Genomic DNA, 8,397 nt, shown 5'->3' with positions numbered 1-8,397 from the left:
AAATGTGATAAGGTTAAACCCTAAATCACTGCGATGGACTCTCCCAAGAAAAATGCACAGATGACCATGTCCAATACCCGGGTGTGCCTGCTTGCACTTAAGTATGGTGGCCCGGTCTCGCTGTAATGGATTTGGCCAGTGATAGCTAGTGATCTTGTTAATGATGATGATGATCCTCCAATTTGTCTGTCATCAGTGACTTGGGAATTGATATAAATATAGGGTGAAATATCTAGCAAGAGAAGGGTTTAGAGTGATGACTAGATTATGGGGTACCTATAGTTTAAATAATCCCTGCTTTCCCCCTCTTTTAATGATAATGGACACTTGCTGATCTTTTGATTAGAAGATCAAGTTTTTCATCCATGACAATTAAAACCTCATTAGAATTTCTACGTCACATATTTTTGTTTCTATTATGTTTTTTGGAGGAAGCGTTTCTCATGTCTGAGATACAGAGGAGTGCATAAAACATATCTGCCAGGTTTAGAGAATTTATAAAGGCAAACACACATGTAACCAGGACCAACGTCAAGCAATAGACCCCTGCCAGCCTTCCAAAATACAGCCACTGTATTCCTCGCAATCACCACCCTCACCCTCCTCTATGGATATAGTCATTATCCTGACTTTGTGATAATCACTTCAGTGCTTTTATTTATAGCTTTACCACTTTTGTACACATCCCTAAACAATATAGTTTATATGAAGTTACATAAATGGAATCATACTGCATGCTTCCTTTTATGGCTTGCCTCTTTCACTCTGTATCATATTTATTTGAGAGACTCATCCATGTTGTTCATAGTAGCTGTAGATCGTTTGTCTCCATTGTTGACTAGCATTCCAGTGTATGATTTTAGCAAAGTGATTATGATATGATTATACCATTCTACAGTGGATGGACACTGGGGTTGTTTCTACTTTTTGACTGCTGTAATGAACAATGCTGTAATGAACAATGCTGTAATGAACATTCTTGGACATTTCTCATGGGACACATGTGTAAAAGTCTCTTGGGTATACATCCAAGAGCAGAATCACTGGGCCATAGGATATGCATATCTTCAGCTTTTCTACATGATGCCAAGTTGTTTTCTGTAGTGCTTGTACCAATTTACAATCCCACCAGTGGCATAGAGAGTTCCTGCTGCTATACATCTTCACCTACACCAAGTATTGCCAGAATTTAATTTCTTTTTTTTTTCCTATTACTAATAAGCTTTTGCACATTCTCATGTGTATGTGTATGAGCCTTTTGGATTTTCTCCTCTGTGAAAGGCCTGTTCAAGTTCAACTCTTTCACCCATTTTTCTATTCTATTTTCCATATTGCACTTACTGATTTAATGAGTCCTTTATGTGTTTTAAATACGAGGCTTTTGGTGGTTATATGTGTGGCCAAAATATTCCCTTGCTCTGTTGTTTCTGTGGCAGAATATTCACTTGCTTTATGCTGTGCTTTGTGAACAGAGGATTTTAATTATAGTATAGTCAAACGTATCTTTCTTTTCCTTACAGTTAGTGCTTTTCTGTTTTAGGAAACCTATCCCTGCCCTGGGGCCATGAAAACATTCTCTATATTGTCTTCTAAAATATTTATGGCTTTGCCTTTCACAGTTAGGTCTTCATCCACCTGCAAGTGATGTCTGTTTATGATGTTGAGTAGGGTTCCATTTTTTTTTTCATGTGCATACCAGATTGTCTCAGTGAACCACTTATTGAGAAGTCTGCCCTTTGCCAACTGATTTGTAGTGCCATATGGGTCCTAAATCAAGTGTCTACCTATGGATGGTCTGGTTTTTATACTCTCTATTAAGTACCATGGCCCTATTTATCTGTCTATTTGAAATTCCACATATCAATATTAATTACTACAGATCTGTAGTCAATCCTGATATTGGATAAGGCCAGACAATTCTACCTTGCTCTTCAAAAGTGTCTTGGTTATTTTTGGCCTGTTTCAGTTCCATCTAAATTATCAATTCATCAGAAAGAGTCCAACCAAAAGCTTGTTAGAGGTTCTAATTAGGACTGTGTTGAATTTTTAGATTTGACTTCTTTTCAAGATTGAATGTTTGCTTCATGTATATGGTGCATCTCTAATTTTAATAAGAACTTTTATATTGTGTTCCAATAATATTTTACATTTTTCCCATAAGAGGACATTTTATCCTAGGTACTTCATATTTTGCAAGTACTATCTTTAAAATTTTTATTTTCTAAATTTGTTGCCAGTAAATAGAAAGCAGTTGGCGTTTGTATGTTGATTTACAAACGTCTAAACTCTTTTGATTCTAACAATTTTTCTGTAAATATCTGTAGAATTTAATGTACACAATCACATCATCTGCAAATAATGCCAGTCTTATGTCTTCCTTTCCAAGCATTTTGTTCCTTTTTTTTCCCTTCCTGCTCTCTCTGGGTGATAGTGGACATCCTTACTATAGTATCTTGGGGCTGAGGGAGAGTACCCAAGGAAAGACAAACTTGGAATGGGGGCCCCTCCCCAAGGCTGGAGTTTACACTTCATTGGAGAAGGTATAGGAAAACTTAACTGGATGGTAGAGAAATTTGCTGGTTTGCGGTGCCAGAGCTGGTCTACAGAACCAGAGCTGGTCTACAGTTGCAGGGTAAGCAGGAAGCAACCCTCTGGAGCACATGAGTGTGGACTAGCCACAGCTGATGGCCAATGTGTGGGTGTGTAGTAGGAATAGGGGTCCTGGTGGAGTTGGAGGCCTGGAGCTAACAATGCCCTGTACATAGGATCAGGAGGGACTTGGTGTTCGGAAGGCTGCAGCGTTGGGAGAATTACAACAGCTAAACCTGGTGTTGATGAGGTGGGGTGGGAGAGCAAGCAAGCAGACAGAATCAGTGGGCAGGTGGCTTGGAGCACAGGATGTCCCCATGAAGAGGGCCACAGAACGCTGATCACCAGGCCACACCGGGATTGCACGTTCGACGAGGACAGTTGTTCTGGCTCATGCCTGAGGCAGAGCACCCAGGATATCCTCACACCCACACCTCTGAGAACCAGAAATCACAGGAGAGCCACTTCCTCCTTCAGTGTCCCTTCAGCGTCTTCTACTGAGAAAGCATAACATCGTGCTCACTTGAAAGGAGGGATGCTTAAAGGAATTCATCCATTATCGGAGAGCATATATTGAAGGGTGAATTTAGAGCGTGGAGGCAATACATTGATAATTGGCTTCATATCCTTTATCTGTCTAGGGGAATCTCTTCTATTCTTAGTTTGCATGAATAGTAGGCACCCCACCTGCCAGGGTTATTATTGTTAGCTCACCCCAGGAGGAGTATCTATTATCCTGTTGTTTCTCCAGCAAATTAATGATTAAAGCAGCTGACTGGCCATTTCAGGAGTTTTAATAGACTGCTGAGGAGTTTTGGTGGAGCCAGGGTTCCCTGGCCTGAATTGAGTTTTGCTGCAAAACCCAGCGTTTTGCACAAAGGGGTGTCATGCGTTCAGGGCAGAGAGCTTGTGAGCTCTGCATTCTAGCCCTATGCAGGGCTTGCCTGCTTCACCTGCAAGGAGAGCCTTGGTGTGTGGTGAGATTATCTCTCCCACCATAAGTGTGAGTAGCACATGTTCTCCTCAGGAAGAGATTTATTTATACCTTAAATGCTGCTCTGCATTCCTGGTAGCTGCACCTGAGCTCAACAGGGAGAGAAGATGCTTGGATTTCATTTAAACTCATGCCCAACAGAGCCCTGTCCACGGAGGAGCATGGCAGAAGATTTCTGTGTTAGTGTTACAAAGTGTATATATTTACCAATGTTGGCAATTCGATTGCTTTAATTGCACTTTTCTCGATTTGCTTTAGGCTCCAAAATGGCCAAAAGCTGATGGGAGAAAATGGCACTTCTTTTTTTTTTGCCATTCTTAAGTGGCAAACAATCCATTCTTTAGTGATTGAACTGGCAACTTATATTGAGAAGGAAACTTGTCCACTAACAGGAAGAGCAGCTCTCTAGGCCTGGCACTTGGGAAGCTGTCACTGCTGAGCATCTAAGCAGGCACTCTCACTTCATAGAAATCACTGAGAGCCAGCTGTTGTGGAGACACACACCTCCAATCTGTGGTTTCTGAAGGTGGGCTATGTAGCTGAGGTGTGTCTCCCTGCAGGAGGAAGGGGAATTTGAGAGCTCCCCATGAGGCGGGGGCTAGGAGGGACCCACCAAGGGTCATATCCTCCCATTGACAACTGGAGTAACCCCTGCTCTGTTATTCCTGAACTCCAGCGAAAGAGCAAAAGGGGAGAAAGGAGAAGGTGTCGACAGCACAAAAGTTCAGTCTTACTCTCTGTGTCTCTCACCCCAACCTACCATGCTCTGGCAGAGGATGCAGAATGAGAGCCAAGGTTTAGTAGTTCCTGAAAATTCAAGTAGTTGTTTCTCCCTGGTCCAACTGAGGGAAGAGGGGATGGGGCCGGGGTAAAATCTGTATTTATGCCTGGGGACCAGTTGCACTTTGGGTGAACTTTGACAACTACTGCACCACAGAAACCTTCCCCACGCCACGCACTCACTCTCAGAATGTAATGCAGCTTGTGAAGATGCCCTGGCTATGTTATATCAAGTTCCAGTTTTCCCTCAAAACTTATATGGGTGTGAGGCTTTTCTTTCCCTCTCCATTTCTCCTTACTACAAACACCCCAAACCACACTCAGGGATTGCATGGCCGTGTCAAGACTTTGCCCAGGCCCTGACTCCTTGCCATTTGCAAGCTTGGCACCTTCTGACTTCCTCACAGGAATCTGATCGCAAGAAACAGATTTGTCGGGACAATCTTCTCCCTAGAGAGGACACTCTGAACAGCATCTCTCTGAGACTAGAAAAAGCATCAGAGACTGATGGCCTGAGCCCTCCTCTGGAAAATTCCGTACTGTCTGCCAGCAGAGCACATGGCTGGGAAGGACTGTCTCGGTTATCTGCTCAGCAGGGTACTTTGCAGGATCTGACCTTCTACCCTCCAGATCCGTGGGAGGTCAACCCTCTTCGTGTCCTGAAGGCAGTTTAACTTCTCAGAAAGATACATGCTACATTTCACTCGCCTTTTGTCCATGTGATCTGGTGAGGAGAGAAACCACTACCTATCCACATTTATTTTCAACTTCTGTCCATTTCACTGGTGTCCTCACCTCGCTCCTGCCTCCTCTAGGAATATGGTCCCCAAGACCCCAAGCCACAGTTAGACTGTCTCACCTGGGTCTGGCTTTGGCTCTGAGTTCTCTGTGAGGTTAACTGTGGATTCAGACTCAATGCAGAAGGCAGGGCCTGGAGTGAAAAGAGGTTCACAAGCCAGATGGCTACTTTGGCCAGAAGAAAACCTTTTTCCTGCAGCCTGCTCGGCAGGGGAGTTATTGGTTTTCACATCGTTTATCCCACACATGCAGATGCAAGGTCCCTGCTTCGAAGCCCAGAGGACTCATATGGTCATTTTTCTTCCTCAGCATCTCCCCAAATCTCCAGAATCAGGCTGATGAGAGCTCTTAGCTCCCAACCACCAGCAGCGTTTTGCCTAAGCCTGTCTTGCACGTGACTTACTTACCTTTCCAAGAAAAAGCACTTCTCCGAAGGTTTATTGTGGGCTGGTATGCAACCTCAGAGTGGGATCTTGAAGGATGAAGAGGTACTTGGAAAAGGAAGAACTGTGGACAGGAATTGGTTGGAATTTTTTCGTAATGGAACAATCTAACCCAGTTAGCATGTTTGAGTACTTGACTCATCAAGTGGTATTTGCAATAGATGCTCATCACTTATTCATTTTCCAAACAGCAGGTACCTAGTCCAGAGTGTTCCTTAAATATCAGACTTCTGACACATAATTGTGCCCCCAAGTGGCTCACATCAGAATCAGAGAGGCTCTTGGATCAAACTGAAAAGCAGGACCTTGCTTGAGATGTTCATTACTAACAGTGAAGAAAAAAAGTACACATATAGCACATGAAGAAACAGTGGGAAAATATGANCCAGAATGCAAAAGCAATGCCACATTAAAATAAACAAAGAAAAAAAAGGCTTTGAAGATTTTGATTTATTATTCACTTTAAAGAAAAGCTAATTGGCTGATAAATTGTATAGATTTGATCTCTGCCTCTGTCAGTCAGATTAATCAGAGTGGCTAAGTGGCATACTGCTTTATAAGTGAGTTAAAGATGGCCTGTGTATATTGACCCCTATGTTGTTTACTTCTTCACAGCTGGCTAGGACCATTAGCTCAAAGCCCACCAGCACCAAACTCAAAGTTTCATGCATGCAATTGCTTTAAATACAGCCCAAATAAGCATGTTTTCAGCCATTTAGAGCTTGGCTTCTTTGTATACTTCACAAAACTGCACCCAACATATGCTAGCCATAGTTAAGACAAAGTGAGGGGCTATAAAACACCACTGCTTGCCTTCAGAACTCTCTGACCCAGAGATTCCTCCTCTAGCTGCTGAGCCATATCACACAAACAAGTAAGCCCCTCTCATATTTCCCTCTCCCCCAAGGGTTGTCTTGTCCTCTTTCCTTTCTGGGTTGTGGCTGCAAGCTTCCCAAATTTGAGGAAAGACATGAATCTACATACCAAAGAGCTCATTGTACTCCAAGGAGGATAAACTCAAAGATATTCACCCTGAGACACACTATAATGAAAATGTTGAAAGCCAAAGGCAAAGAGAGATTCCTGTAAGCAGCTAGAGATAAGCAATTCATCGTGTACAATATATTTTCAATAAACATGTCAGTGGATTTCTCAGCAGAAAACTTGGTGGCCAGGAGTCAGTGGAATGATATATTCAAAGTGCTGAAAGAAGCGGGAAAAAACCTGTCAACTGAGAATTCTGTATCTAGGAAAATTGTCCTTCAAAGATGTGGGAGAAATGAAGATATTCCCAAATAACCAAAAGCTGAGGGAATCATTAAAATTAACACTAGACCCACTCTACAAGAAATGCTACAAGGAGTCCTTCAGATTGATATCAAAGGACCCCAGGCAATAACATATAGACATGCAAAGATAAAGAGATAAAGCCTGGTAAAGGCTGAGAAAAACAGTATTTTTGTAATTTTTGTTTGTAAAGTCACTTTTTATTTTCTACAAGATTTGAAAGACAAATGTATAAAAATAAGTACAAATCTATGTTAGTGGGTTCACAATATATAGAGATGAAATTTGTAATATCAACAACATAAGTGGGGGAAGGATGGAGGTGTAAAGTAGTAGAGGTTCTTTTTTGCAACTGAAGTTAAGTTGGGCTCAATTAAAAATAGATTGTTTTAACTTTAGGATGTTATATAATTTCTATAACAACCAGAAAGTAAATATCTATAGAACGTACACAAACGGAAATGTGAAGGGAATCAAAACGTGTCAGAATGAAAAACCAATTAAACAAAGGGAGGCAGCAATAGTGGCAACAAAGGACAAAAAAGCTACAAGACATACAGAAAACAACTAACAAAATGGCAAAAGTAAATCCTTTCCTATCAGTAAATACTTTAAGTATAAATGGATTAAACTCCCCAATCAAATGGCAAAGATTGTTGGAACGGATTAAAAAAAAAGACCAAAAAACATGATCTTACAATATGCTGTCTATAAGAGAAGCACTTCAGATCTAAGGGCACACGTTGGTTGAAACTGAAAGGATGAAAAGATGTATTCCACACAAATTGTAACCAAAGGAGAGCTGGGGTGGGCATACTAATATCAGAGAAAATAGACATTACTGTAAAACTGTTACAAGAGAAAAAGAAGGAAGTTGTATATTGATAAAAGGGTCAATTCACCAAGAAAGTATAACAATTATAGAAATACATGAATAAAATGCCAGAACTCCAAAGTATACAAAGCAAACATTGAAAGAATTGAAGAGTGAAATAGTTTTACAAAAATGGTTGGGAACTTCAATAGCTCACTTTCAGTAATGGATGGAACAACCAGACAAAAAATCAATGAGGAAATAGAAGACTTCAACAACACTATAAGTCAGTTGGACTCAACAGATGTATAGAGAACACTGCACTCAACAATAGCAAAATACACATTTTTCTCAAGTGCACGTGGCTCATTCTCCAGGATAGACCATATACTATGCCACAACACAATCTTAATAAATTTGAAAAATTTTAAATCATACAAAGCATTTTTTCCAACCACAATTGAATGAAAATAGAAATCAATAGCAGAAGGAAAACTGGAAAATTCACAAATATGTGGAAATTAAACAACACACTTTTAAACAGTCAATGGTCAAGGAAGAAATCAAAATGGAATTTAGAAAATATGTTTAGACAAATGACAAAGCCACAACATACCAAAACTTATGGGATGCAGTGAAAACAGTGCTGTGAGGGATATTTATAGTGAAAAACACTTACTTTAAAAAAGAAG

The sequence above is a fragment of the Ceratotherium simum genome, chromosome X (assembly GCF_057802395.1).
Source record: "Ceratotherium simum simum isolate JZ-2026a chromosome X, ASM5780239v1, whole genome shotgun sequence".
Lineage (NCBI taxonomy): Eukaryota > Metazoa > Chordata > Mammalia > Perissodactyla > Rhinocerotidae > Ceratotherium > Ceratotherium simum.
Note: the sequence above shows the minus strand (reverse complement) of the source record.